Source organism: Ipomoea nil, unplaced genomic scaffold, assembly GCF_001879475.1.
Source record: "Ipomoea nil cultivar Tokyo-kokei standard unplaced genomic scaffold, Asagao_1.1 scaffold2403, whole genome shotgun sequence".
Lineage (NCBI taxonomy): Eukaryota > Viridiplantae > Streptophyta > Magnoliopsida > Solanales > Convolvulaceae > Ipomoea > Ipomoea nil.
In genome coordinates, this window is record NW_017618831.1 from 1,355,374 (window position 1) to 1,382,555 (window position 27,182).

Genomic DNA, 27,182 nt, shown 5'->3' on the forward strand with positions numbered 1-27,182 from the left:
TGTGGACCACTAGTTTGTGGAAAATGAGAAGATCAATTCGCATTCAGTTGCCAGATGGTGAAGTGTCTTCAAGATGTGACACACAAGTGATGTTCCATGCTGAGGAACACCACTTACTAGTTACACATGAAACGCAATTGGCAATATATGATGCATCCAAGATGGAACTCATACACCAGGTAAAATTAACATGTTTTCTCAATTTTTGAAATATGCTCATGAAGACTATATTAGGATTTAAATTTGGAGTATGCATGCTTGTTACAGTGGATCCCACGTGTTTCCCTATCTTCCCCGATCTCTTCTGCTACATACTCCTGCAACAGCCGACTAATTTATGCATCATTTATTGATGGGAACATTGGAGTGCTTGATGCCGATACCCTAAGACTGAAATGCCGTATTGTTCCATCTACTTATTTACCTCAAAACGGGTAAGAACAACTTCTCAGGTCTGGAATTCCCGGCAGCAAATACTTTGTGTCACAACTTTTGTTTAAGAATACTATTTTTTCCTTAATGAAATGTTAATTTGTTGATTAACTTGTCTATGTTATATTGTTATTGTAGAAGCGAGGATGTGTATCCACTTGTGATTGCAGCACATCCGCGGGAACCCAACCAATTTGCAGTTGGATTGACAGATGGTTCTATTGAAGTCATAGAACCATTAGAATCCCAGGGAAATTGGGAAGTATCTGTATCTTCCCCAGTTGATAATGGGAAGAAAAATGGTAGATTGGTATGGCAGGTTCTTCGTGGCACATTGGCAACCATGTGTCTTGGATTATTTGGGATGGGCATCATTCGAATTATTCAAACTAAAACTAGAAAATCAAAAATGAATTTTGATGGATATATGGCAGACGGGTCCAGAACAAATAGACCCGATGTAACAGAAAAAGGTGAACCCAACCAGCCCTAGGGCCGAGTCCAGCGCTCGACCAATCAAGGCCAGATTATGAGGTTCCAATTAAATCCATTAAATTTTAAATAAGAATAAGTTGAACTCATAATCATTGGTAGCTAGGTTCCAATGGCACGCACAAAAAATTGTTTCTGAGTGGATTTTGAAATGTGTGTATTTGATCATTAATGGACACTTATACAGTGTTTTTGCTCATTGGTTTTTGGAATGTATGTTTTTGAACTAACATTAATGTTTGAAATTGTATTTGTTTCACTCTCCAAACTTATGGAATTCCCAGTTTCATTCTTAATAATGTTATTTCACAGAATATGTTCGCTTTCAACTTCTTCTGATTCACCTTTATATACCCATTTGCTTCTATAGTTTATTACTACCTATCCTTTCATGGATATTCATTAAGATAAGAAGAACAACGTTATTAATGTATGAACAGAGCGCACAATGCTGGTAATAAAGAAGATGGTGAAACTGATCTGAAGTTGAGGAAAATCAATGTACAATTATACAATGGTGTTGGCAATATTGCTCTGTGGTTTTACAAAGTTTTGAAGACATTTAAGTGTTTTGTAGGCTCTGTTTTAGGCAAATGATGATATTGTTACAAGATTAAAACAAGTGTTATTGATCTATATTGCATACATAAACAAACTGAACAAAATCCTGCTAATGAAGATTGTGAGGCTAAAGTTCATTCAAATAAATGTGCACTCGTACGGTGTTTCTGGAAATGTTGCTGATGAGTGGTTTTACTTGGCATTCTGAGACGACATGCATGGTAAGTGTTTTACTAGTGGCATTGCAATTTGAGTGGTATTGGAATGTGTTGGCTTTGATTTTGTTCATTTTGTGGTCTCGATTTTGCAGGATTTATGTATATCTGTTCTAATTGCATTGGAAATTTGGTAGGGGCATCTAATTGAACCAAGTGGTCATGTCCCTCCCTTGGTTACTTATTCCTAAAAAAGAAAAATCATAGAAAAGCATTGGCCCTTAGCTTGATCAGGTCGGCCGGTGTAGCTTGCCTTGGTGAACTCGGTTGGAGAGTATACGAGGTATATCGAATTTGTGTGGAGAGACGAATTGAAGTAAATGCAGTCATTAAGCAATACTAAATCCACTTGGTCATTGTCCTACTGACAAAATGTATTGAGTCATTGTCCTAATTTAACATCTATTGATTTAATTAATTTTAGAGAAAAGAGTCAAATACACCCTCCAACTTTAGGTAAGAAGTCAATTAGGCCCTCAAACTTTTGAAAGGTGCACAATTAGACACATTAACATATGAATTTAGTGCATCAAGCCTCAAAACCCTAATGGTGACCTGTAATAGCAGGTCAATAATATACGGGCGAAACTCCGGCAACTTTCCGGCGAAAGCATGACCCGTAGGTCGCCGGAACGCCACCCTCAACCACCGCTCCTCCTCCCTTTGCAAGATCCATAATTTGCAAAAATCACTGGTTATTCAGTTTGAGCAGGAAATTCCTGGGGATTTAGAAGAATGAAAAGAAGAAGAAGACGTGAAATCACCTTGACGACATGCATTTGACCACCAAACATTAGCAATTAAGCACCACACTCATCTGCAATATGACTCTGAAAGTGTCCCTAATATTGTTGGCGCTGAATTCCTTAAAACTCTTGGCGCAATCACCACCCAGCAAAAGGAACGCATTGCCCATAGCCGCCAATCCTCGTTTCTCCTCGAGGCTATGGGCCTCGCCGGCGAAAACGATCGGAGGATAGGCTTCAAGAGTCTTGAGGACTGATTCAAGCTCGTCTTCGTTCGAATACTCCAGAATTTGGAAAGCGGGTTTGGATTTCCAGCGCGGCTGTTGAGGCCCCATCTTGCGTCGAGATCCAAGGTGGCGGATTTGGGTGACGGGGATGATAGAATTGCGGAGACGGGTTTGATTCTGGGCTTGGATTTTGGATTCGCGTTGGTAGTGGCGGGGAAAGGTATAACGGAAGGAGGTTTGAAGGTGGAATTGGCGCTGAATCGGGCGGAGCTGCTGCTAACGGTGGAGGCGGCTGCTAGAGCCATGGCTTGTTTCGATTTAATTATGAACTCTGAACTTCTGGATTTTGCAAAGGGAGGAGGGGTAATGGTTGAGGGTGGCATTCCGGCGACCTGCTGGTCATGCTTTCGCCGGAAAGTCGTCGGAGTTCCGCCGGTGCATTATTGACTTGCTATTGCAGGTCATTATTAGGATTTAGGGGCTTGGTGCATGAAATTCATATGTTAATGTGTCTAATTGTACCTTTCAAAAGTTTGAGGGCCTAATTGACTTCTTACCTAAAGTTGGAGGTTGTATTTGACCCTTTTCCCTTAATTTTATATATAGGAATTAATCGAACTTAGAGAGCATCAGAAACCTATCACTGGTCTAGCGTTCTCTAGAAAATAAAAAATAAATTTTGATGGATATATTGGAGATGGATCTGACGGAGCAGAACAAGGTGAACCCAACCGGCTCTAGGGTCGAGCCTAGCACTCGGCCTCGGCCAATCAAGGCTCGGCTATGAAGTTCATATTAAATCCGTCAAATTTTTAAATAAAATAAGTTGAACATATAATCATTGGTAGCTCGAGATTCCGACGGCATTAATGTCTTATACATCATGCTTTCTTAATACTACTACAAATAGTTTCTAATTTAACTCCCCTCTTTTAGTTTTGCATACACTTAATCAAGCAGAGTCATCAGTTCATGCTTTTCTTTTTCCATAACGACTTATACCTGATGACTCTGCTAGTTCAGACCTACAAAAGGATCTGGTGGAGAGATATGGAACACTGGAGAAGCAGAAACTAGAGGACAAAAAAACGATTCTTAAGAATTTTTTAATTTATTATAAATGATGCAGATGCCATGATAAATGATAATACTCACATGACCTCTGTCACTCTTTCTTGTGTGGTGAGTTTGTCTCCTGTATTGTTGGCATTTTCACTCTCCTAATATAAAGTACAGTCCAAAATGTCCATTATTATTGTCAGGCGTCAATTTTAGGGTAGAATTAGAATGATTATCAATATTGTTGTTTGGTTATGTATGATCCATAATGAGAATAAAGGTTTTAAAAATACAAGAACAAAAAATCAAGACAATTTATTCTAATATAAAAATATCCAAAGCACCAATATGAACAAAAGAAATAAAAACAAAAATCTAAAAGCATTAATCCAAACTTTAAAAAAAAACAAACAAATTACCAATTAGGAGAGGAAATAATGAAATGAACCCTTATTTTATTAGGGAATGAGTTTTCTAATTAAGGAGATAATCAAATGTCATATTAGTTCTCTAGAAACCTGTCAACCAAACAATAATAACATGACTTTGATTCTCACTCCTGATAGCTAAACTCATTAACCAAACACACCCTTACTCTTATCTGTCAAGTCTTTGTGATGGTGTTTTTAAACAACGAAAAAAAAAAAAAATCCACAACCACTAATTGAAGGTGTGCATTAGATAAACTTCTTATTGTAACCTTTGACAACAAAAGATCACAATGATATAAATTGGTCTAAATTATATTGTCCATAGCCAACTCAAATTTAGAAAGCTAATATGTTGTTTTTCTATGATACCTTTGTTATGTCTAATTGTACAACTTCTAATGTGGGTAAATAGTGAACGCTAGATGGTAATAATACTATACATATTTTTATTATTTTATTTTATTAAGACATAACATACTTGAATTGATTATGAAAAACAAGTGAACAATGTTTTTTTTTTTTAATTTTTTTAGTTTTACTTTCTTCCCAACTTTAATAAAAAATCTGAACATATAGCAAAGATTTTATTCTAATACTTCTAATTATTTTGTGTACCCAAATACGTTGAAGGCGCAATTCACGTGAAAACATTCGTACATGTTTGCCATGTCATGTCTGGCTAATTTATTTGGGTAATAATGCAATCATTATTACATGGACCATGATCCACAAAAATTGTATAGACCATAAATAAAAAGTATTTTTTTTAATATATTAAGGATACATTATTTATAAATGTAAGGTACATTTTTTAAAAATACATTTTTAATATACTAAAGATACATTATTTTATATAATGTATCTGCAGTACAAAAATAATGTACATTTAATATATTAAAAATGTATCTAATATTCATGGTCCGCACAATAATTTGCCATAATAATGTGAGTCCTTTATTTCCACTACATGAATTGTCTTTATCAACTTTTTTTTTGTTTGTTTTTTTTACAAACAAAAAAAGATTCCAATTTCAATGGTTCATTCCTAATTGAAAATAAATCGCTAATAAATAATTTTTAGTTTTTTAACATTATTTAAAACAATTTATAAATATTTATTTTTTTTATAAGTTATACACTAACTAACAAAAATTATTTACTAAACAAGTCTATAATTTATGAACTAACTTCTCATCACACCTCATCTTCGTTGAAGGTGCAAGTTGGTTATGTCCATGTGAAAACATTCATATTTTTTGTCCATGTCTTGTTGGTTTCTTTGCAAGACTGAGTCAAACAAGTATTGTTAGAGCATCCACACTTGTGGATATTCTGGGGAGAATTCAGAATTAAATCTTCCCTTCATGAGATAATAGCTAGTGTGGACATGAGATAATTGAAAAATAATCTCCCTGCAAATGTAGGGAGATTGTCAGAAAAAAAAAAAAAAAAAAAAAAAAAAACAATAAAGCAGTGAGAAGCAGTGAGACGCAATTGCGTCTCACTGACCACCCAGCCTGGCGCGTGTGCGACACGCGCCCGGCTGGGCGATTGAGAGTGGCCGCCAGCTGGCGGCCACTCTCATTTAATACAAATCTGGCCGTTGCTGGCCGAGCAACGGCCAGATTTGTATCGGTTGCCGGCAATGGTCACATTTCCGACCGTTGCTGGCAACGGATACTTTAAATAAAAAAAATATATAATATATATTCATCTATAAATATCACATGTCTTCACAATTTTTTTACATTTTATCCCACTCTCACAATTCATTTCTATAATTCTTTCAATTTCTACTCAATTTCTTTTATCATAATGGAAAAAGACAATACTTCCAATCAAAATTCACAATCCAATTTTCCTTTTTCTCAACCATGTCCCCAAAATTATCAATGTATTAATTATTATGTACTTCAATGTATTTTTATTTGTTTTGTATTTTAATTTTTATGTACTTTAATTTATTTTAAGTAATTAACTTTAATTATCCTTTTATTTAATTATTTTTTAACAATTTCGTAGGCATGTTGGAGTAAAATAGAGAAAGAAATAAAATATAAATTTATAAATAAAATAAATAAAGAAATAATTAAAATATAGTGAGTTAAATGGTGGGGTCCACAAATAACTCCTAAATATCTCAAACTGATGTGGAGAAGAGTTATTTGTGATTGAGTGAAATAGTGGAGAATGAGGTGAATGCTGGGGCCCACAAATAACTCCTAAATCTTTCCAGCTGATGTGGATGCTCTTAAGTAGAGTAGTGGCCTAGTCGACACTGATAATTGATATGAAGAATCTTTGGACAGTGATATGGATTGAATAGTCCAACTCACATGCGAAGTAATAATAGAGTCCTAACTTTGTATATTTTTTTATTTTATTTTTTTTTGAAAATCCTTTCTTTGTACAAATGAATTGGGAAAAAAAAGAGATATTGTACAGCATGGATTTTAAAAAATAGAGCATTTTCACATAGAAGATATAAAACAGATGTTGGGCATTCTAGAAAAACATTTCGCAATTGATTTAACCAAAAAAATTAATTTTAAGTCTTTGTTTTCATTTTTTTTTAATGAAATTCAAAGAAACTATCAAATATTTTTTGGCTAATAAAGTAATACATATACTGATACACCCATGGTGTATCATATAGAATATTCGAACTCAATTCAGAATTCAATTAACTAGATGTATCTAGGGAGAATTCACTTTGAAGAGACTATTCCCTAGATACACAATTTTACAATTCAATCAATTTTAAAAAAGACCTAAAGTTAGAGATTGATCAATAGGTAATGTTGCACCAATGCCCAACCAAAGGGCAATGACGGTACCAATCAAAAAGACAATCGTCGCTACTGGACGATGAAATGGATTTTGAAAAGAAATAATAAATTATCATTATCTTGTGAATGTCATAAAAAATTTGAATGAAAAGGTAAAAGATTGAAGTATAATTTGAAAGCTCAAAAAATATTTTTCTTTAAAAAAAATTATATGTACTTTCAAATTTTTAATGTATACAACTTTTTCTCGATCTATATAATATAGATGTCTTATTCATGCTTGTCATATTGAAAAGTATAATTAAAGGGATAAACTTCGAGAGAAAAGTAATATTCAATGCAATATAGCTATCAATTTTTTTTTTTTTAATAGAAAACAACAAAGAAAATATTATATGGTCTCCGGCTTTTTACTTCCAACTTTTATTCAATATTCTCTCTTAAAAGATTGATATAATTATTAATTACATTGTCTTTTATATTAATTCAAAATAGTAAACTATGTATTATATGTTTCTCATTTTATTTGGCATTCTACAAGTTTTTCTTGCACCATTATATCTTTTAAAACTTTTTTAAAATGATTTGTAAATTCACTGAGAGCCATATTAATTATTAAGGCTAATCTTATCCATGCAAACATCTCTCACTCTCAAAAATGGGTTCCACTTCCACATCATCCAATTTGTAAATCATTTACTATTCACACTACACCCCTGCAAATTCAATCAACCTTCAAAAGTGGACTCAACATATTAAAATAATATTATTAATTACATTAGAATATTAAAAAGTAAAGAAAAATTAAATAAAATAAAAATAAAAAGTACAAAAACTGTCGCGGCAGCTTTTTTAGAGATTTACAAATTTGCTATTTCAGCAAAGGAAAATACTTGGTGTACTCTCATTTTAAACTCCCAACTTGTACTCCTTCTCACATGCTTTTGATGTTGACACTTTTCAGTGGACCCACATGATGAAAATAACCAATCCTGATTTGCCACCTCAGGGAGTATAAATGAGGGAGTAGAATTTTGAGAATCTATGTAGTAAAACTCTTCAGCAAATTTGCAAATCCCTTTGAATTAAAAAAAAAATGGAAAATGGTGAAGTGGCTTTGCCACATCAATTTGCAAAGGGATGTAGGGCTGGGCATTTCGATTCGGTTTATCTGAACTGAATCGAACCGAACCGAAACACTTCTGTTTGGTTCGGTCCAAAACTGAAGTACCGATCGGTACTCGGTTTGAGTAACTTGATCGGTTCGATTCGGTTAAAACCTGAACCGAACCGAAGAATCGATCGGTTTTTTATTTTATTTTATTTTATTTTTTATATATAATAAATATATACAATATACTTAAATGGTTTTTTATTTTATTTTATTTTATTTTTTATATATAATAAATATATACAATATACTTAAATGTCTTAAGTGAGGTTTGAACCCTTAACCACTAAGTTTGAAATTAAGAGCTTTACCCATTAAGCTAAAGGCACATTTGTGTTAATATTGACATTTGTATGTTAATAAAGGTATATATTGTTTTATTAAATGTTGTAAACTTCAATTGTAATAGACAAAATTATCCCTACTACATTATTGTTAGACTAAAATACCCTTATACCGTTATAATACCGTTATTATTTAATTCTAAAACTTTCATAATTCTATCATTATTATCATACACCTATATCTAATTATCTATGATATCTTTTTCCTATTCTTTAATTATCATTTTATTAAAATCATTATATAATTAGTTTAATTGTTGATTATATTTTAATTAAATTTCTATGAATAATAAATCATATATGTGTGTATATATATATAGGCACGCACACGCACCAATATATGTGACCGGTTACTAGTTAGTATTATATATATTTTATTTATTTATTGTAAAAACAAAGTATAAATTATATCAAAATTGTTTACATTATTAATAAACAAAATATCAATTTTGTTCATCTCTATAGTTTTCAAATACGATGATTAAAATTTACTAATTTAAGGATTTTGTGAAATATAATTTGAACTAATTTGTAATTATTTGAATTTATCAAATTTTTAATGTTGGGCATAAATTTTCGCGCATCACTCATACAAAATGCTAGTATTATATATACATATTATAATAATTAATAATTTTAACTCCTCAAGTACTCAGATCTCAACTCTAAGTCGTAAGTCTCAACATTTGGCATTTTAATAATTCTTATTTTTCAAATATTAACTATAGATGGATGATTCTTTATATTGTCATCAACAAAACACTTCAAGTGGCACTCCAAGTGAGCCAAGTAAACAATCGGGCAAGTAAAAAATGAAACGTTTATTTAGTGGACTTCTACCAAAATCGAACCGAATATCGAACTTTTCAAACCGAAACCGAAACCAAACTCTATTTTAAACCGAATGGTTTAATTTTTTTAAAACCGAAAATCGAAACCGAAAAAAACTGAACCGAAACCCGAAGTGCCCAGCCCTACTGGGATGTGGTCAGCCTAAGGTTATAAATTCACCATTATAACCTTAACCAAAACAAAATAATATTATATTACACAATTTAAACCAAACACATAAGGTAATCTTATATTTTCAAAATCTTACATTACCTTTCTGGAAATAATTCTATTACTTGGGGTAATTCAAGATTCTGTGAACCAAACATCCTCTAAAGTGTAAACTAAAAATTAATGTTGCAAAATACGTTAGACGCGCGATTTATTTATTTATTTATTAAGTTAAATTTAGTCTTTGGTAGAGCTGTTCCCAAAAGTTTTTACCAGCTTTGGCCTTTGCAGGTTTCAAAAAAAAATAAAAAAAAAGCTTTGGCCTTTGCGTGGAGCTGTTCCCAAAAAAATCTTGAGATACTAAAAAGTTTTTAGTATCTCAAGGGTTTTTGGGAAGTAAAAAGTCTGAAATCTGTGTTCCCACCCATCTATTCTATCTCCATCTTTAATTTCATTTCAATTTCAAAGAAGGGACGATACAGTAAAATTTAATAAGATGATCATCTTGTTTTTAATAAATTTTAAATGAGACAGAATTACTTGAATTCTTGAAATGTATATTAATATTTAATAGAATATAATATTTTTTGATAAATTTATAAAAAATATTATATTATATTTTAAAAGCATTATACATTTCGTAATTCGTACTAGACTTATTTTGTTTATCTATACAAATTTAATTTTGTGGGTTCGAGTGTCGGTAGAGGCGTTATTGGCTCTTTGTGTTTTAGTAGATTGAGAAAGTATATGAACAGATACTACATTGTAATAGAGTTAGTAGCATTAAAAAAGTATAAATTTTACAATTTATATATATTTGTTTTAGGGCATCTTCAATAGTGAAAATTTTAATATAATTTTTGAGAAATTTTTGTAGGTGTGATTAGGAAAGAAAAACTAAAAAAAAATAAAAATAAAACATAAAACAACCAAAACCACCGTCTATATAAGTAACTTTTCCTAAAACCAAAACCACGGTCTGTCTCTTTTCATTCTCTATCATAGCTCATTCTCTTTTATCCCTGTAAACAACTTTTTCTAAAACAAAGTTAACAATCCCTTATTGAGAATACCTTATAAATTATGGATTTAAAAAGTAATTTTCTCACATATAAATAATTTCAACTATTTCTGAGTCTAACAGTAGAATCTTTGAGTAATAAGGTAGTGGACAGTGATATGACTCATACGTCCCTTCTTTCTACTCAATTGTTGCTTTTTAGGTAGTGGACCTTTTGTTTTCTTCTATGCACCACTTGTCTTCAACTTTTGAGTGGCGCCCACCCATGTGACCCAATTCCATTAAATTTAATTTGGGAGTTGACTCATGAGACGACTTAAGCAATTCAAGTAACTCCTATTCCTATATGTATTCTTAACTCCGTTTTGCTATTCAAGTAAGACCTTATTAGTTTGTTGTTCATATGCTTTTGATTCTCCACTCTACCTAATTATACTTCCCTCGGATCTATGTTTCTGAGGAACCCAATTTCCGCCCATTTCAAATAAATCTATGGCTTGATGGGTCATACTTCTTCTACTCTTTACCCATCAGTGGGTTCTACCTCTTCTACTCCTTCCCAATCAGTCCGCAAAAAAGAGTATGATGTTTTCTTGAGTTTTAGAGGCGAAGATACTCGAAAGACGTTTGTGGATCATCTTTACAAAGAGCTACAACAGAAAGGAATTCGCACTTTCAAAGACGATGAGAGATTGGAGAAAGGACAACGTATTGAGAAGTTGTTACAAATTATTAAAGAATCAAGATTTGCAATTGTCGTATTCTCGAAAGACTATGCATCAGCAAAATGGTGTTTGGAAGAAATTGCAACAATCATGGAATGCCAACAACAGTGCAGCGAGGAAATTGTGATACCCATTTTCTATGATGTAGAGCCTTCAGTTGTGCGCAATCAAACAGAAAGTTTTGGTGAATCATTTAAGAGACATGAAGAAGAGACCACGGGGAAGGCGAAGGTGGAAAGATGGAAGGAAGCGTTGAAAAAGGGTGGCGAAATCTCAGGGTATCATCTGCAGAATGACTTCAATGGGTATATATATGCTTTCGATCAACTTCTTCTTCCTCTGTTCTTTCATTTTTATACATGTCGTTTGCTTTAGATTTTTTACTATTTAAAGTTTTATTTATTTATTTAATTAATGCGAGTAGTGTTACTATCTAGTCTAGTTTTTAAGAAAGAATAAGTAGTAAAAATAATATTTATGATTAGCAACAAATTATATACACGGAAAAGGCTTTGTGTATATAATGGGATCTGTCCCATAATAATCTAAGTAACATTACTTGAATTCTATTAAGTCTGAGTACTCAATTGCATGCTTCAATTAATAATTTGTGTTCAATATTGTCAGGTTCGAATCAAAATGTGTCGAAACAGTTACTAATGACATATTTACTCGAGTGAATCGATCCATTCAAGCCTCCTCAACTGTTCTTGACAATTTCGTGGGATTGGAATCTAGCCTTACCGATGTAGGTAAGTTGTTGACACAGGAACCTGATGATGTTCAATTCATTGGAATTTGGGGTATGGGAGGTGTTGGCAAGACAACAATTGCAATGTTTGTTTTTAACAAATTTTTGAGTCAATTTAATGGAGCTTGCTTTCTTAATGATGTTAAACAACATAAGATCACTGAATCGCAAGAGACCCTTTTAAAAACCATTCTAAAGGGGGAGATGAGAATAAGCAATGAGGTTGATGGAATGGTGAAGATACGGGAATGGCTTGGAAGGAAAAAGGTTTTGATTGTTCTTGATGATGTAGACGATCAGGTGGAACAATTACAGAAATTAGCTGGACGTCGAGATTGGTTTGGTAGGGGTAGTAGAGTGATTATAACCACAAGAGATGCTGTAGTATTGCGTTCTCATGGAGTTGATGAAAAGTATATATACCAAGTACACACATTGGGGAAGGAGGAAGGTATTCAACTGTTTAGATTGTATGCCTTTAAAAAGAAACCTAAGACTGGCGTGGCACAACTCTGTACATCAATTGTGCATTATTGTAAGGGTCTTCCATTAGCTCTTAAAATTTTAGGGTCTTCTCTTTGTGGATTAGAGGCTGCTGATTGGGAAAGCACTTTAGAGCAACTCAAGGACACCCCAAATGATGATATTCATGGGAAGCTTAAGATAAGTTTTGATAGACTAGATCCCAAAAACCAAAAAATCTTTTTACATATTGCATGTTTTTTCAGACACGAGAATGAAGAATATGTAAAAGATGTGCTTAAAAGTTGTGATTTGCATCCGATCATTGGTATGCGTGTGCTCGTCGAAAGATCTATGATATCAGTCGATGTCAAAGGAAGAATTGAGATGCACGATCTAATCCAAGATATGGGTTGGCATATTGCAAGAGAGGAGAAACCTAGGAGCATGGTATGGGAGGTTGAGGATGCTGAATTATTATACAGAAAAATGGTAAGGCATATATAATTAGATGGATGTAGCTAGCTAGCAGAATTAATTAGTAGTTAATTTTTCCTAGCTTCCCAGCTAGCTAACTTAGCTTGATGGTTTGTTTTATTTTATTCTTTCAGGAGCTTACTAAACACATGGAATGTGTTTTATTCCCCTACCAATTATATGGATTTTGGCAGCACAATTATGAGAATATTAGGAGTGTCTTTGAAGCTTTGAAGATACTCATAGGTAAATGTTCTTTGAAGATACCTATACCCATAGGTAAATTGTCGTGGGTGGATAATGAGTTTAATCGTGATGTCTTGTATAATTATGTGCATCCTAATTTTGAGCGTGATGTCAAGGATAATTATGAGCTTCCTAGCAGCTTGAGGTGGCTTCATTTCCCACATTATCCTTTCCTTTCATTACCCACAAGTTTTCATTCCTCTAGCATGGATACGAATCCATTGGAGCTTGTTGGGATTTGTCTGCACGATAATTCTCTTCAAAGTTGTTGGATAACTAAGGTACGTATATGATTCTAACCTGCTCACTCACTACTGTGTTAAATTATTTTTCTTACATTATATTAATTAATTAAATAGCTTAAACTAATTATTTTATTTGATCTCCATCTTCTTCTACTCTTGCACGCATGCATGCAGGAATTAAATAAACTTACCTATTTGGATCTTAGCTCTTCCCGTTCTTTGCTAGAGACTCCAAATTTTGATATGATGCCGAATTTGGAAAAGTTATACCTTTCACGTTGTGCGAAATTAATAGAGATTCATCCCTCCATCAGACGTCTTGAGAAGCTTACCTATTTGGATCTTAGCTTTTCCTGTTCTTTGCTAGAGACTCCAAATTTTGATATGATGCCGAATTTGGAAAAGTTATACCTTTCAGGTTGTGAGAAATTAATATAGATTCATCCCTCTGTGGGACGTCTAGAGAAGCTTATTTTATTGGATTTAAGTTCTTGCGATAACCTAAAGAAGCTTCCCAGCTTTATTCAACTTTCATCTCTTGAATTTCTCAAACTTAATGGCTGCCCATTAGAAAATTTTCCAGAAATCCAGAAAAGTATTCCACATGTAGTGGAGTTGAATTTAGAATCTATTCTCATTACCGAACTCCCCTCATCCATCCGGCAACTATGTGGGCTCACCGAGTTACGCTTGATTCGGTGTAAAGATCTTGTATCTCTTTCTGATGACTTATGTGAGTTGAAAAGCCTTAAAATTCTTGAGCTTAGAGATTGTGACCAACTAGAGTCATTGCCAGAAAACCTGGGCAACTTGTCAAACTTGGAAGAGCTTCATATAATTGGTACTGCCATTTTTCAACTCCCATCTTCAATAACGCAGTTGAGCTCACTTGAATGCTTGTGTTGGGGAAGCAAAATGTTTGTTAAAGAGTCTCTCAAATTTGTGCGTAGTGTATCAGGTTTGTGCTCATTGAAAAGGCTACAGCTCTGTAATTTTAAGACCATCGGCGAAGAACTCCCTTCAGATCTTGGACAATGCTTGATCTCATTGGAATATTTGAATATACAGGGAAGCTGTTTTAGTTATTTACCTGAAAGTTTCAGTCAACTCCCTCGCCTTCAATACCTTGACATCACAAATTGTGATAAACTTAAAAAGTTGCCAGAACTCCCAAAAACAATAAGTGAACTATATGTGGATTCCCATTTGGCCTTTGGAAACGAGTCAAGCAGCATAGCTATGTTAGCAATCAAGTACCCCATGTTATATTCAATCTCATTATCCTCTTGGAGTGATAATTTTAGGAAGAGGGGCATTCAATTTCCATTTTTCAGAAAGACTCCTTTTAGTGTTCGCTATCATCATCCGAATAAGCTTTTTGCTTACAGTCTTTTGAAATCATCCAAATACCGGCGCATATGGTCAAATAGGATCTCTTTTAATCTCAATCCTCGTTGGTATAGTACACAATTTATGGGATTTGCTGTATATTTTTTACCTCAAGGTGAAAAAGGAATATGGGGACCACACTCGTACAAATGCTTTGATAATCATACTCGTCATTGTGTGATTAAAGCCAAACTATCATCACATAATGATATTGAAAATGAAGATCTCCAATCAAAATGTGTGATAGTTGGATCAAATTGTAATGTCAAGGACGATGATGGTGTTTATATAAAAGATCACATGATTTGCTTGGTGTACCTACCATTTAGTAGTTTGTGGCCTGAATCTAAACCAATGATGGAAGCAAATGATTGTTCAAGATTCGAGGTGGAACTTTTGGGTTTTGAAGCTTCAGCAGAATGGGGCATTGATTTATTGTACAAAAGGTATTAATATTAAATATAATAATTTCAAATTTTCCTTTTTCTTCCCCTCATATATTTACCTACCTTTTCAACTTTTTTAATGCTCTGTAGTAGATATACTTTATTACTAGACTAGATAACATTTTTTTTTTTTTCATATTGTTTTTGTTTTCTCTTTTATTTAGGCTAGGAATGAATTCATAACAAGCATAATTATATAATTTTTACTTTTAAATTTGCTGAATTAAAAAATGTGCTTTCAGGCCAATAGGAGCAAGAGAGCATATGGCTAATTATCATAGGAGTGATTCAGGTACTCAAACATTACCCTATTTTTTTTTTTTGAAGGGATGTGCTAACTAAGTTGTTTTGCCTCCTTGTGATCTTTTACTAGTTAATGTCACAATTCAATAATGGATTTACCCGATGCATACCCTTGGGTAGTAGTTGCGTGTTTCCTCATTATAAAAAAAAAAACTAATGAAAAACAAAAATTTATTTATTTTTCATATTTTAACAATTTCTTTTTAAATTTTCAAATTTACATTTTTGTATTTGGCATAACTTCTAATAAAGTTTACAAGTATATAGGTTTTATTACTGAAAAATTAAATTGTAAATATAATAACTTGAGGGAAGGAGTGTTACACTATATTACTATGCTATTATGTACATACATTTACATGCACTGAAGCGCATAGATACATCATACATATCTTTGCATGTCTGTGTGTGTGAACTTTCTTTTGGACTGCTTGAGTAAACTATTTTATATATATATATATATATATATATATATATATATATATATATATATATATATACAATATTTCAAGTGCTCAATCTTAACCTCGTACGTTGATATTAGGACTACTCACAACAAATGATATTGGATGCTTGACCTCATTGGAGTCGGAGATAGAGTACTTGAATCACGGTAGCAGAAATTTTGTCCGTTTACCTGCATGTTATAGCAAACTTCCTAGTCTTAGATATCTTGACATCAGTGGTTGTGGAAAACTTAAAGTGCTACCAAAACTCCTAGCTACTATAAGAGAATTATATGTAAATGTTAATTTGGCTTCTGAAAGCAACATAGCCAAGCTAGCAACCAAGTACCCAAAATTATATTCTGTCTCATTCTCATATGGAGATAAAGAGGTAACTTTTTCAGCTGTGGAGATAGCTAGGAAGTTTTCTCATGCGCCTTTTCAAATCATGAGAAACTCTTCTTTCATTGTTACCTATCCTTTTGATGTATATTCAACGGACAGAGATATCACTATCACGAAAGGGTTCAAATATTCATCTCATGATTCAAATAAGATCTCCATTAGTCTTGAATCCTCCTGGTATAATCAAAGCTTTATGGGATTTGTTGTGTGCTTTATTCTCAAATCAGAGCAACCGGTTATCCAATATGTATGGAAATCATGCCCAGACGGTCGTCCTTTTAGATACGGTGAGGTCATAGCCCAGCTGGTACACAAAGATAATGAACAACTTCTCAAAACAAATTGTGTGATCGGCAGACTATGCGATGAAGAGTATGATTATGTATTCAACCGTAGTGAAATCATCATATGCTTTGCCTACATACCATTTCATAGTCTGTTTAACAATAAATCGAACGCTACCCCCAGTGATTATTTGGTATTTGAGGTGGCATTATTGGGGTATCCTGCATCAAACGTTTCAACAGATTGGAGTTGTGGTTTATTATATAAAAATGATGAATCATCAAGTGAAGCAATATGGAGCAAAACTATAGCTACTTCCCATGATAATGGTGATTCAGGTACGTACACATCATATTTCACATTGGATGCATGCATGCTATGTAATTATATATATACACACACATACTTATATATGCAACCATCCATAAACACATTCATGCTTGCAGATATAACTTTTCTTTTGAACTAAACTATAAATTTTATTTATTTTCATGTTAGTAAAAAAAAATGTTAAATGATAAATATATTAGTTCTATATATTTAAATATACACATGAATCGCAGAACAAAGTAATGATGAAGTTCTATTGTTCGAAGTGACCCCTGTGACCACTTAGCCTGAGCCAAGTAAAAATATTGTTTTAATATAAATTCCCAATTCCCAATTACTATATTACCCCTTCATACTTTCATATTATCCTTACTACATTAACATTTTATATGAATATTTGTACTTTTCCATGATGAAAAAAAGATAAAAATATCCTTAGTATAAATAAATTACAATTACGCAAAAACATTTTTTAAAAATCCTTTAGGGGGCGTTTGGTTCAGGTTATATTACCTAATCATGGGAATATGACATTCCTGAGCTTAGATTCCTATGTTTGGTTCATACTATCTGAGGGAATATAACATTCCCACGGAATGGAACATTCCCTCCACATAGGATTTTGAAGGGAATGTGATTCCCTTCCTTTTCTTAGGTAATGTGAGATAACCTTGGATATTTTTGCTATTTTCATTCTAATTATTTAAAAATATATATTTTATGTTAGCTTACACACACACACACACACACACACACACACACATATATATATATATATATATATATATATATATATATATATATATATATATATATATATATATATATATATATAAAGATAACCCTAAACCAAACATAATTATATTATATACCTCAGTCTTAACCAAACACAGGAATCTAACATTCCCAGTAATATAACATTCCCAGCAATCTAACATTCCCTAAGGTAATCTAACATTCCCAGCAATACTAATTAAAATCCGTAATATATATATATATATATATATATATATATATATATATATATATATATATATATATATATATAGATGCACTCGAATAAGTGCCAAGAAACCGAGACGGAGCCAGAAAATTATTTGAGTGGGGGTGATATTTAAACGAGGTTAGAAATGTCAATTACAAAATATCAAACATTCGTAAGGTTAAAATACAAAATACATTATAAATTACAATATAATATTTTTTATAGATTACACTATTGTTAGAGTCGAAATAAAAAATATACTTGAGTACGATGAAAATATGAAAATATTTATGATAAATTATGAAACATAATCAATAAGATAAAATAATATGAATAACAATATATTCATAACTACTTTTTAATTTTAATTTTTTTAGTTAGATCAACTTTAAGTTTTTGTACATTAATTAAATGATTCATAAAACTAGACTAATAAGAGCATTTAATTTGTTAATTAAATGTTCATAAATGGTAGACTAAAAAAAACATTTTATTTGTTAATTAAATGATTCATAAAAGTAGACTAAAATAAATAAGTGTAGTTAATGAGATTTGAACCTATGACTATACACTTTTTAACCTCAAAATTAGAGTTCAACCAAGTTACACAAACTATTAATAATTTAAACGTAAATCTAAATTTTATATGTCATTTAATGCTATTTATGCAAATATATACATACATATATATAAAGGGATGGGGTGGGGGAACTTGGGCAGCTGCCCCCACTGCCCCCACACTAGCTCCGTCCTTGCCCAGAAAGGAATATGCGAACGACTTAGCGCACGACACGTGTTCAAATCTAATAGCTTTAAAAAATGCGGTGGGGTTTTCGTTTATAATTGAACATCGAAGTGCAAGTAAAATCACTTATAAGTGCACCTACTTTTACTAAGTGCATGTAATTTTGCATTGTTAGCATCCGCTTCTCGCAAACAGTCATGCACCTGGGTGTGCTTATAACTATATATTCACCTACTTTCACCTATAAGTGCATGTAATTTTGCCTGGTTAACATTCATTGATCTGAGTTCAGTGGGTGGTAATACCCCAGAAAACCATCCGCAAACATTCTCGCACCTAGGTGCAATTACTTATAACTATGTGTGCAACTATTTAGAATTATAGGTGCAACTACTTATAACTATAGATGCACTTAGTATTGATGCTCAGTGTAAATTTTTACTTGCATCTATAATACATTTTTCTTGCATTTTGATGTTCAATTATTTATGAAAATGCCACCGCACTTTTTTAATCCATTAGATCTGGTCACGTGTCGCGCGCTGATTCGCTCTCATATTCCTTACGGGCGCTTCATTCGCACCTTGAGAGCAATTCCATATATATATATATATATATATATATATATATATATATATATATATATATATATAAAACTTGCCAAGACCTTAGTGGCACTAAATTTACACTCTCATATGAGAAGCTGTGGGTTTGAACTATATGTGTGTGTGTGTGGGTGGGTGTGGGTGTGTGTCTAGGGATGGCAATGGGTCGGGTGTGGGTCGGGGAGGGCTATATCTATCACCCGACCCACTTTATATTTTCTCCACCCACCCCACCTCCAACCCGCATCGGGTGGATTTTTTCAGAACCCACCCCCACCCCCACCGAGTGCGGGTTCCCACTACGGGTACCCACCACTTATCATCTTATTATGTTTTTCAAAAAATAATATTTAAATTATTTACACATAATAAAAAAATAAAATCCATTAGTGATACTAAAACATAAATAATGGAAATATTTAAATATAATAACTAAATTGTTAATTTTTAAAAATAAACTTAGTAGTTTTGATATAAAAAATAGTAAAAAGATACACGGAGCTATATAAACTATTATAAATAACTACATACTAGTATTTATTTTACTATTATTATATATATACACACACACATGGTGGGTCGGGTGGGGTTCTAGGCGGGTCTTGCACATAGAACCCGAATCTAACCCGACCCACCGCGGGTTTTCTTTTTTAAGACCCACCCCCGACTCCCCACCCACCATCACCCAAAAAAACCCGATCCATGCGGGGTGGATTCGGGTGGATATCCACGGGTCGGATTGAAATTGCCATCCCTGTGTGTCACACTCTTAGGGTTTTTAGCAGAAATTTGGGGAGAACTCAGTGAAGAAAATGGGTGAGAACGAGGTAAATTTTAAGGTGAGAAAAGATAGTGTTCATACCAAAGTATAGCATAATCCAAAAGCTACAAGAACTCCAATATATAAGACAAAGTTTGTTATTCATGACCACGATATTTTGGATTCTCTATACAGCTCAGCGCATATGTTAAACGTCGTCGTCAGATTGTCCTTCCCACGGATGGCAACTGCTTTCTTCGAACGACACTGTTTGATAGCTCCCCATCTCTACTGGAATTGGTTCTCCACTCCGATATGTTTTTAAGTTAGGGTCCATTGGAGTATCTGTTGGCTTACTTTCAAGCATTCCAGTTTCGTTTAGAAGATCTAGGATGTTCTTTCGTTGGGATATAACAATCCCTTCCTTAGATCGAGCTACCTCAATCCCAAGAAAGTATTTGAAGAATCCTAGATCTTTGATCTCAAATTTTGATGCAAGAAACCTCCTGAGGTTTGAAATCTCACTTGATTCATCTCCAGTTAGGATTATGTCATTCACATAGACAATGAGAATTGCTAGCTTTTCTGTTGAAGAGATTTTAACAAACAGAGTATGATAAGCTTGACACTGAGTGTATCCAAATTTTACAATTGACTTTGCAAACCTATCAAACCATGCTCGAGGTGATGGTTTAAAGCCATAGAGAGATTTTTGTAAGTTGTATACCAATCGTCCATTGGAGCTCTTTTTCAAACTTGGTGGAATTTTCATATAAACTTCTTCTAATTCTCCATTTAAGAATGCATTTTTTTTTTTTTACATCCAGCTGATATAAAGCCCAATCACAATTCACAGCTAATGATTTCAGAACTCTTACTGTATTGAGTTTGGCAATAGAAGCAAAGGTTTCTTGATAGTCAAATACCATATGATTGAGTGAACCCCTTGGCAAACCAACCGAGCCTTGAATCTATTGATACTTCCATTTGAATTATACTTAACAGTGAAAATCCACTTACATCCAACTGCATGTTTTCTTTGAGGTAGCTCAACAAGACGCCATGTACCATTCTTCTCAGGAGCATTGATTTGCTCATTGACAGCAACCTTCCATTTGGGATCTCTTAGTGCCTCGTAGATGCTTGTGGGAATCTGGACAAGATCAAGAGAGGCAACAAAGGCTTGATACATAGGAGTTAATTTCCCATAAGCAACTTATCTTTCTATTGGGTGATTAGTGCACGTTCTAACACCCTTTCGATGAGCAATGGCCAAATCAAAGTAGTTTTAGGGCAAAATAACTCTTTTTGACATTGTAAGTACTAATATAATTACAATTATCAAAATAATTTTTTGTGTTAAAGGGTATTTATATAAAAATAATATAGTTTGAAAAAGCAGAGTATTACAATTGATGAATACCGAGTATCAGAACCCGGTTAGACCACTTAAACCCCTCCATAAAACCCAAAATAAATACCCCTTGTCTCCCAATAAATTACCTCATTATTATTCCCCTTACGCACAAAACAAATTAGTCGTTGGCTTCTTTAAAACCTCCCACTTCCTTTATGCCTCAAATAAATTAGCTATTAATTGCCCCACCAAAAACCACCAATTTATTACCCATAATTATCTATAAATACTAACGAATTCCCTACTAATTACCCAACAGCTATAATTCTTATAGCAACTCACTCTCCTGCTATAAAAAGAGTGGAGAACAAGAGAAGGGGGCCACATATTATTCTTTCTGAAGTGGAAGGATTCTTCGTATACCACTTTTCCTATATCACTCTTCTCACATCACTCTTCCACTCTTATGAAGGGTCCATTCCATCACTCTTCCTTACACAAGAAGGCTACATCTTCACTCCATTCTCCCAACAAGAAGATTTTCGATCTATGTACAAATATAACTTATTCATACACAAACATGTACAAACAATCTCTTACAATATAGTTCATTTTAGGCTTAGTACCGCCCCAAAAAGGCCCGTGATTTTCCTTTTGATTTCCTCGTAAAAATCATTGTGTCCAGTTGTGTTGGACCTCTGTGGGCTTCCTAAAAGTCCTAAAACCAACAACAGTCATCATCCTCATCATAGTGACTAGATAGGTAAGATTGGGAATTGTAGCTTTGGTGGGATGCACTCCTCCTATACCCCTGGTACTCATAGTAGTAGTCCTTTCTTGATCATGATATTCCTCTTAACCATCTTGGTAATACCTAGGTGTTTGGTATTCCCTTGAATGATCATAAGATGTGTCTCTCCTTAGTGGTTGGGCCTTCAATGAATGCTCATAATCATTACCATAATATGACTCTTAGTAGCTCTCCGGTGGATCATCATATGCACATCTTCCTTGAAGTGGTGGTGGAGCTTTTATTGTGTTGTTGTAATCACCCTATCCCATATCATCATATTGAGCTCTTAGTGATCGCCTTCTTGGTAAATCATCATACTCATCACATTCCTTATCATCATATGTGCTTGGTAGTGGTCTTATTGGTTGATGTTATGCTCTATAGTCAACATCTTCATAACCATAGGGGTTAAAAGGTTGAGCAATATAGTTTTCCCCATATCCTCCTTGGTTCTCATAGTAATCCTTTTGTTGATATCTTGCTTGAGACTACATCATAGAGAGTCAACCTACAATCACAAAGACAAGACAGTGTTTTGCAAATAAAAGTAGTTGCAAGTGAGCTAGTAGTGTAGCGGTAACTTCAAGTAGAGCAAAACAATGAACAAAACAACAAACACAAAAACAAGCACAAAGTGCAAACAAGCAAAAGTAAAGGGGGTGAACTTGACACCCTAACTTATACTCTTGCTCATGTTAACCAAAGGGCAAATTATCTAACACCTACGCCACTCTCCGACAATGGCGCCATTTGAAAGTTGTGTAAAGGTGGAGATAGAATGGACTGTGTGTGAGATGGTATCGTCACACCGGATATCGTCTCAAGGAGTGGACCAGAAGGGGGTTGAATAATAGGTGGTTAATCACAAGGGCATAAGGTGTTTGGAAGCTAGTTCACATAGTGAGTTGAGGGATATCAAGTGTTAAGTGTAATGATAAAGCAATTAACTAAGGCCTTGGACTAGGTCACTTAAGTGTAGATGATATATGGTATTCTTGGTTAGAGCTCATGCAATGCATTGACAAAGGAACTAGGGAGATGCTACTAGGTGTCAACGCCACTCTCGTGGTCTTTGGACTCTCAATTAGCTGCAAGCCACAGTCTCATGGTGACTCAAGGCTATTGAAGGCATTTTATCAAACATGTGGCCTTCCAACCCCCTTTTCTCAAAGGTGAGTTGGATTAGTGAGAGGCGTGGCGATGGTGTTGCCATATTCTCATAGTGACATGACATTTTCCAAGCACCTCTTGCACTAAGAATCATACAAGAATCAATACAAACCACCAAGCTCACAACTAGAGTCATCATCAAATCATTACACTAGCTCATAACTCAATTCTTTAACATAGCATCAATCACAGAAGATGACTTAATCCAATACTTAATTGAATCTAGCTAACATGAAGTGAAATTAAAGACATTTACAATAACAATTGGAAGCAATAAAATGCAAAAAAAAAAAAAAAAAAAAAAAAGAAGAAGAAAAAAAGACTTTAACTTTGATTAAGAGCTATGAAATTGCAAGATGAAATCTGAATTCATAAAAAGGAACAAGTCATATTATATGTGCTGAATTTATTTGCAAGTTGCTTTTGAATCTCCCTTCTAATTAGTTCCCTGCATGTTTTAGGGGAACCCAAATTCTTGCCATACGGCTTGATGCCTTCTACCTCTTCTGCTACTGCTTCACAATCAACTCAGAGATGGACTTATGATGTTTTTTTTGAGTTTTAGAGGTTCAGATACTTGTGAGACTTTTATAGATTACCTTTATGGTTCCTTAGAGCGTAAAGGAATTCGCACTTTCAAAGATGACGATCGACTTGAGAAAGGAGACTGCATCTCCCCGAGCCTACTAAAAGCTATTCAAGAATCAAAGTTCTTGATCGCAATCTTCTCCAAAGGTTATGCATTGTCAAAATGGTGTTTGGAAGAACTTGCAACAATCATGGAACGCCAAGAAAATTTGAAAGAGCAAATGGTGGTGCCAATTTTATGCTATGTGGAGCCTTCAGATGTTCAGAATCAAAAAGGAAGTTTTGAGGATTCATTCAAGGAATTGGTTGAAAAAATTGGCAAGGATGATGAGGAGAAGGTACGAAGATGGAAGGAAGCGCTGAAAAAGGCTGGAGATCTGAAAGGGCATCATTTGCAGAATGACTATAACGGGTTTGATTTCACCTTCCTATTCTCATATGATTCATCTTTGTGCTTCTTTAATATTTGCTCATTTGTTTTTTTGTGCTTACTTTCTACTTTTATATTTAACTAGTATTTGTCCCGTGCAATGCATGGAAAATATGTTATAAAAATATACCTATATAAGGTTTATTCATATATAAAATTTTTTTTATTTAATAATTATCACCTGCGCTATTCACGGGGAAAATTATGTTATTATAAATATAAATAAAAAATAAAAAAATAAAAAAAAATTAAATTATTTAATATAATAATATTTTTGAGCTTCCATTGGTCAAGTATTTATTATTTTTATAAAATACAAAATTACAATTAAAATTAAAATTAAATTTTTGTATGGTTAATATAATATCTAATTATGTACATATTCAAATAAACTTATAGAGAGAATTTACATAATTACATTGATTTATTCTTAATTGTATTTCATCTATATTATAATTTTCACAATACGAATAATAACTAAGATAATTACATTTAGACTCTAATTGAACACATTTTTTTTTAAACTCTAATTGAACACATTTTTTTTATATGATTATATAATATATTCTTTATGCACATGTCATTCCATATACCCACATGTCATTCCATAATTATAATTTAAACTCTAATTGAACACATTTTTTTTTATATGATTATATAATATATTCTTTATGCACATGTCATTCCATATACCCAAATGTCATTCTATAAGTCCAAGACCACTTTTTGTGGAGATAATTCAATTGTATTTTTTTTTCTTTTAAAAGTCCTAAGTTTAGAAATCCAAAAAAACATTAAAGACCCATACGATATATACATTTATATATATTTAAATTTTTATTTATGGCTCAAATAATTTTTTTTATTCTGAAGTCCAATAATTGACCCACGGCCCGCAGCATTTGTTTTCTTCATCCCTTCTCGCTTCTGCCATTTCTTTGAAGCATTTGAGAGGGAGAAAAATTATACGTAGAGGCTTGCATTAATTGCACTGTTTCAAATATCGAATAAGTTTTCATTGAAAATTTAATTAATATTGTAATCCCAAGAAGCACCATAAATAACAAAAGCATATCAAAGAAACTTTCATTGTAAAGTCAGAGATTTAATTGATATTGCATAGTTTCATATTTTCTATTAATCGGGAATCAGAATCCTTAATCCTAATATCATAACATTTAATAACTCCATTAATTCAATAAATGTAATCCTTTGTTATGGGCGAGAAAAAAATAGCTATTTTTTTTTTCAAATGTTTTTTTTTTTTTTAATAATAAAGGATGTTCTGGCTATTTTATATTTATAGCTAGTAATAATAATAATGCTGGTAATTAATTTTAACACTAATCTTAACTATATGGTTTGGGAAGTAACAGTAATTGTAACATTAATTATTTTCCAAATGTTCTGGCTATTTTATATTTATAGCTAGTAATAATAAAAATGCTGGTAATTAATTGTAACACTAATCTTAACTATATGGTTTGGGAAGTAACAGTAATTGTAACATTAATTATTTTCCAAACCATATAGCTTTATTATAGTTTAGATTTATATGCAAGTAGTGGTTATAATTACTAAATTAGTTTTTATGAAAGAAAAAAAAAAGTTTTGAAAAAAAAAAAGAGAAAAAAAAGTTGTTTTGTTTTCCTCAATACGTACAGTATTTAATATTGAAAAGGAAAATATAGAATTGTGAATAATTTTGTTAGTATAGACGTCCATTAATTATGGATATTCATTAAGAAAACAATTGCAACCAGGGACGGAGCCACCTTAGGGGATAGGGGGCCCTGGCCTCCCAGACTCCCACCCTACCCCTATCCTCACCCTAAAATTTTTAATAAATATGTATGTATATATTGATATAGTAGGGATAAAATACACTTTTGACCCCCTCTAATTTTTTTTTTTGAAAAAAATAATCTATTATGTTTATATTAAATGAACTCAAAATATATATTAAAGTTTAAATTCATTAAATAAAAAGAAAAAAATCAAATAATTAAAGTGACCATTTTTCTTTATTATCTTATTTCTTTTATCAAGATTTTAATAATGAACGATATCAAGTATACAATTTAATTTAAAAAAATCTCCAATTTTGAGATATATGCTTTGATTTTATTAGTTATATATAAGTTGATTAATTAATTAGTGATTTATTGTGTGTTTTAAATATTTATTTACATTTTTAATATGTACATTTTAGTTTAAATGATTAGTTTTGAAATTGACAAAAATTAATATTGATTATTTAATTTGTCTTGTTTTTTGTCTTTATCTCTTAAATTTTGAAATATTCAGTTAACCAGTAAAACGAATATAGGTTAATTATGAAAAAATTTGGTGACAAAATAATTGACAAAACTTTTTTATTTGATGTTAAGTGACAATCTATATTTAAATAGATATTGTTGTTATTGTTGTTATTATATTTTGTGTTATGTGAAAAATTTCTAAAGTAATGATTGACACCTGTGTGATCGTACTCATGTAATTATGTATTTCATACTTTATTACACATAGTATAATTAAAAATCATTATCAATAATAATCACATACAATAATGTATGGTATATATAATAATATGGTGCGATTAATTATAATGTCTACTAACATTGTAAATTTTCTTTAGTACATCGGCCCCCAACTCAATTTTTCTGGCTCCGTCCCTGATTGCAACCTACCTTTTTTTTTATGATAGGATGGAAATTTTATATTGATGTGTCATGGCTTTGTGAAT

At 32.6% G+C, this 27,182-nt stretch overlaps 1 protein-coding gene and 1 long non-coding RNA gene across 2 annotated transcripts in view; one reads left to right on the forward strand and one right to left on the reverse strand.

The window, feature by feature from the left end:
* LOC109152249 overlaps positions 1–27,182 on the forward strand; it is a 131,546-nt gene that overhangs the window by 73,884 nt on the left and 30,480 nt on the right. The window lies entirely within an intron of this gene.
* Positions 13,496–13,821, reverse strand: LOC109152258. Its single transcript, XR_002049373.1, has 2 exons — positions 13,732–13,821; positions 13,496–13,590 (listed from the first exon to the last, which is right to left on the reverse strand). It is a non-coding gene; the product is annotated as an uncharacterized LOC109152258 (long non-coding RNA).